The following is a 6,272-nucleotide window of genomic DNA, read 5'->3' as shown; positions in this document are numbered from 1 at the left end:
GGCCATCACGAGAGCGTTACAAATCTGATAGAAAGTTTGAAGTGGGACATACCTGCAGATAGACGACGCGCTAAACGGAGGGGGATGCTCACTAAAATCCGAAATCCGATCTTCGCCGAGGATGTAGAGCATATATTATCGCCACCAACTTTCAAATCGCGCAGCGATCACCATTCAAAGATAAGGGAAATAAGAGCTTGTTGTGGCGTTCGTTGAGTTATTCAGTAGTTTGGTATTTAACTAATTTGTAAATGAAAATGATAATCTTATTTTATTACATTGAGTAATTACTAAATTATTTTTCTCCCGGCTAAAGATTTGGTCAAGTTGCTAAAGAACTCCAAGTTAACGTCGTGTTAAAGTGTTGTCTGTAAGTTGTGTAAGTGTCACTAAATCACAGTTCATACAACAGATTCTATACAACTATTGATTATGATGGAAGCAGTTATCTTCAGCAAAATGATCATTAAAACCACCGAATATTAGCCGCGCACAACACTGACGTATGTTACCTGTAACAATATTCTTCGCAACTCGTTCGTAATTAATTTCGGCTCGATACATCAACTAGAAAAGTTTGTTATAGCGATCGTGCTATGAGCACTGTTTTTAAAGAACCAATCTGATTCGAATCATTTTCATTAAAATGAATTCGGGACCACCGGTGCACATTTATTTTTACACATTTGTATTACGTTTGGCATTTATGTCTGCAGAGTTGCGTAATTTGAATTTCCCGCTGAGATAATTGTTAAGATGGCGGCAGACAATTGATAGAGACTTTCTATTGTTAGACCAAATAAGTAAGTATTTGAAATGCTTATTAAACTCTATAAACTCTACTTTCGTATCGTGCACTATTTATACTTCATCAAGCAAACATTTGATTTGTTTCAAAGGAAAACACAGACAAAAACGCGATACAAATCGCTATCATCAATGGCTGCGCTCGTTGCAGTGGAAAGAAATAATTAACACAGATAATGATTACTGAGAGAGGAATTAAAGTTACAAATAATTATTCACTCACATTTACAATAATGATGAACTCTATTTTCAAGTAATAATTAACAAATAATTACAATTTCTTAATAGACCTCAGTTTGATATGCGTCCGCAACCTACAAAAGCCAACCAACAAAAGGTAAAAAACAAAGGAAGACAAACGCAGATCATAAAAGGAATTTACAGTTATCATTGTCTTTATATGATACACATAGATATGTCCAATTACATCATAGAATATTATATAAATAATTAATATTTATCATCGTTTTCACTGTTTTTTCATACGTCGAATAGATAATGTTTATAACTGTTAGAGGCATAATTTCCTCTCGTCGCACTGTAGCTAAAATTTATCTCGTGAATGTTACATTGTACTGAGGCGTTCCGACAGTCGTTTTTCCCTCGCGCGATCCGCGAGTGGAACAGAGGGGTGGGGAATGACTTTGGCGCAAATTCTGCCGTCCGCCACACACCGCTTGATGGCTAGCGGAGTATATATGTAGATGTAGAAGTATTTTAGGGAAATCACGGAAAACTTAAAGCTAGTTGGCCGGGCACGGATCTGAACCGTAGTCCTCTTGAAATCGAGTTCAGCGTGCTAACCATTGTGCCACATCGCTCGGTAAAATGTCCGCCTTGTGTTAACGTACGAAATTCAGCATAGTGAATTCGTCTGCTGTGTTTACTGTTGTTACACTACCGGCCATTAAAATTGCTACACCACAAAGATGACATCCATCAGACGCAAAATTTAACCGACAGGAAGAAGATTCTGTGATATGCAAATGATTAGCTTTTCAGTGCATCAAAAAATGTTGGCGCAAGTGGCGACACCTACAACATGCTGACATGAGGAAAGTTTCCAACCGATTTCTCATACACAAACAGCACTTGACCGGCGTTGTCTGGTGAAACGTTATTGTGATGCCTCGTGTAAGGAAGAGACCTTTGATAAAGGTCATATTGTAACCTATCGTGATTGCGGTTTATCGTATCGCGACATTGCTGCTCGAGTTGGTCGAGATCCAACGACTGTTAGCAGAATATGGAATCGGTGGGTTCAGGAGGGTAATACGGAACGCAGTGCTGGATCCCAACGGCCTTGTATCACTAGCAGTCGAGATGACAGGCATCTTATGCGCATGGCTGTAACGGATCGTGCAGCCACGTCGCGATCCGTGAGTCAACAGATGGCGACGTTTGCAAGACAACAACCATCTGCACGAACAGTTCGACGACGTTTGCAGCAGTACGGACTCTCAGCTCGGAGACCATGGCTGCGGTTACCCTTGACGCTGCATCACAAACAAGAGCGGCTGCGATGGTGTATTCGAGGGCGAACCTGGGTGCACGAATGGCAACACGTCATTTTTTCGGATGTATCCAGGTTCTGTTTACAGCATCATGATGGTCGCATCCGTGTTTGGCGACATCGCGGTGCACGCACATTGGAAGCATGTATTCGTCATCGATATACTGGCGTATCACCCGGCGTGATGGTATGGGGTGCCATTGGTTACACGTCTTGGTCACGTCTTATTCGCATTGACGGCACTTTAAACAGTGGACGTTCCATTTCAGATGTGTTGCGACCCGTGGCTCTACCCTTCATTCGATCCTTGCAAAACCCTACCTTTCAGCAGGATAATGCACGACCGCATGTTGCAGGTCCTTTACGGACCTTTCTGGATACAGAAAATGTTCAACTGCTGGCCTAGCCAGGAATTTCTCCAGATCTCTTACCAATTGAAAACGTCTAGTCAATGGTGGCTGGTTCTTCGCAATACGCCAGTCACTTCTCTTGATGAACTGCGGTATCGTGTTGAAGGTGCATGGGTAGCTGTACCTGTACACGCCATCCAAGCTCTGTTTGACTCAATGCCCAGACGTATCAAGGACGTTATTACGGCCAGAGGTGGTTGTTCTGGGTACTGATTTCTCAGGATCCATGCACCCAAATTGTGTGAAAATGTAATCACATGTCAGTTCTAGTATAATATATTTGTCCAATGAATACCCGTTTATCTTCTGCATTTCTTATTGGTGTAGCAATTTTAATGGTCAGTAGTGTATTTATGTCCTAAAATAATAATAATAATAATAACACTTTAAATGCCTATAGATGTGCAACAACGTTCGGAAACAGACGGGTGGAGGAAAAAAGAAAAGTGTTGCATCATTTGGCTGGACCCAGTGGCCATTGGCGGAGCGCGAGAACTTGTTTCCAATTAAGGGGCCCATGAATCGCTTTCGTCTGAAAGCGTCGTGTGAATCGATTAAAAGCGACTATAAAAGGAGTCTCAGCTGGCTCCATTGGCACGTCGTTGTCGCGCCGACAAACACGAACAGCAGGCGTCGGGGTGTGCGTCGGTGTCGGGCTGTTATCTGCACACACACCTCCGCGCGAGATCGTGCCGCTCGCTATCGCAGGGCCGCATCGCGATTCCGCTGATAGCCTTTGCTCCTTCTCGCTTCCCCACCCCCACCCCCACCCCCTGAGCCGCCCCACTAGGCCTCTCCCCACAACCTCCTTTACCTCCAGTGCCTCTACTTTGTGGCGCGCTTTTCACCCGTCGACCCTCGCAGGCTGTTTCGCGCGAGAGATCGCGTTGCCCGCCCGCGTTTACTTTGCATAAAAATCCGGCTCGGCTTTCTCGCACCCGGCCGCTGTTAAAAAGAGGAATACTGGGCCGTAAGTCTCGCGATTATTATCTGCGAGCAAAGTACCACGCCGCGCGCGGCGCAGCCGGTTCTCAGAGGAGAACGTGCCGCCCCTAAGAGCCAGTATTAAATCCCTCGGCCTCCTCACGCTGCTGCGCTTCAAGTGAAATTCCAAAGTGTACCCTCACAGCCGTAATTCGCCTGATCGTCCTTCACGGACCACTGTGAAACGCTTCGAACGACACGGTGAATAGGTAAATCACTGAATATCGGTTTAACACCAACTAGTTACCCTTTTATGGCAGTATAATATTCAATAAGGTTTTTCCTTTTACCTATAAAACACATATCACAAGAGCTATGAGCACATGTTCATCTTCAGTACTGTGAAGCACGTCCTGTTATAAACCACGCACAGAATGCAGTAAACAAATGAGGACACAAAAAATGGTTCAAATGGCTCTAAGCACTATGGGACTTAACATCTGAGGTCATCAGTCCCCTAGAACTTAGAACTACTTAAACCTAACTAATCTAAGGACATCACACACATCCATGCCCGAGGCAGGATTCGAACCTGCGACCATAGCAGTCGCGCGGTTTCGGACTAAAGCACCTAGAACCGCTCGGCCACCGTGGCTGGCAATTAGGACACAGTCCTCTGTTATTGTCCATGGGTATACACTGAAGAGCCAAAGAAACTGGTTACCTACCTAACACTGTGTAGGATCCCCGTGAGCACGCACAAATACCACAAAACGATGTGGCATGGACTCTACTAATGTCTGAAGTAATGCTGGACGGAATTGACACCATGATTCCTGCAAGGCTGTCCCTAAATTCGTAAGAGTAAGGGGGGAGGGGGTGGAGATCTCTTATGAACAGCATATTGCAAGGCATCCCAGATGTGCTCAGTAATGTTCATGTTTTTGGGAGTCTGGTGGACAGCGGAAGTGTTTAAACTCACAAGAGTGTTATATTAGAACAAATAAGCCCTTGGTAACAAATATTAAGTCAAAATTGACCTGGATTCGACGCTACTATGAGCGTCGTCTTCAGAATTAGACTAACTGTACTAAAACATATTAGGTATATAGTACATTAATAAAATTAAAGTTTGTACTGGCTCGAAAAGATGCAGTACTTACAAGTCACATATTAAAAAAGATCTAAGCCGGAATGGCGACGTCATGAACAGTTGTGAGAGTCTTGTTGCAACCCTTGTTCACAGTACGAGCAGCCCTTAGCGGCTCGCCATCTCACAACTGTTCATGACGTTCTTTTCGAGCCAGTGCAAACTTTAATTTTATTAATGTACTATATACCTAATATATTTTAGTACAGTTAGTCTAATTCTGAAGACGACGCTCATAGTAGCGTCGAAAACAGGTCAATTTTGACTTAATATTTGTGACCGAGGGCTTATTTGTTCCAATATAATTCTGATAAGGTCACTGAACCTTAGCAGCTATGTTCAAAGTTTCACAAGAGTGTTCCTGGAGCCGCTCTGTAGCAATTCTGGACGTGTGCGATGTCGCATTGTCCTGCTGGAATTGCGCGAGTCCGTCGGAATGCACAATGGACATGAATGGAGGCAGCTGATCAGGCAGGTTGCTTACTTACGTGTCAGCTGTCAGAGTCGTATCTAGACGTATCAGGGGTCACATATCACTCCAATTGCACATGCCCCACACCATTACAGAGCCTCCACCTGCTTGAGCAGTCGCCTGCTGACATGCAGGGTTCATGGATCCATGAAGTTGTCTCCGTACCCGTACTCGTCCATCCGCTCGATACAATTTGAAACGAGACTACTACGACCAGGCAGCATGTTTCGGGTCATCAACAGTCCAATGTCGGTGCTGACGAGCCTACAAAAGGCGAAAAGCTTTGTGTCGTGCCATCATCAAGGGTACACGAGTGGGCCTTCGGCTCCTAAAGCCCATATCGATGATGTTTCGTTGAATGGTTCGCACGCTGACACTTGTTGATGGTTCAGCATTGAAATCTGCAGCAATTTGCAGAAGGGTTGTACTTACGTCACGCTGAACGATTTTTTTCAGTCGTCGTTGGTCCCGTTCTCGCAGGATCTTTTTCTGGCCGCAGCGATGTCGTAGATATGATGTTTTACCGGATTCCTCATATTCACGGTACACTCGTGAAATGATTGTGCGGGAAAATCCCCACTTCATCGCCACCTCAGAGATGCTGTGTTCCCTCGTTCGTGCGCCGACTATAACATTACGTTCAAACTCACTTAAATCTTAACCTGCCATTGTAGCAGAAGTAACCGATCGAATAATTGCGTCAGACCGCAGCGCCGTATTCTCCCTGTTACGTATCTCTGTATTTGAATAAGCATGCCTATACCAGTTTCTTTGGCGCTTCTGTGTAAGATAGAGTGGCACAGTAATAATTTCATTTTTTGGGAATGAAACTGGCATTCTGCAGTGGAGTGGTGCTGATCTGAAACTTCCTGACAGATTAAAGGCCGATACAAACAGGGTGTCAACCGAACAAAATGAAACGAAACGGAACGCGCCGTCGCTGTCAGATTATGTTGTGTTCACACTCGACGGAAGTCAACGCAAAAACGTTTTGCC

Source organism: Schistocerca serialis, chromosome 8 (assembly GCF_023864345.2).
Source record: "Schistocerca serialis cubense isolate TAMUIC-IGC-003099 chromosome 8, iqSchSeri2.2, whole genome shotgun sequence".
Taxonomy (NCBI): domain Eukaryota; kingdom Metazoa; phylum Arthropoda; class Insecta; order Orthoptera; family Acrididae; genus Schistocerca; species Schistocerca serialis.
This window is presented reverse-complemented; position numbering follows the sequence as displayed.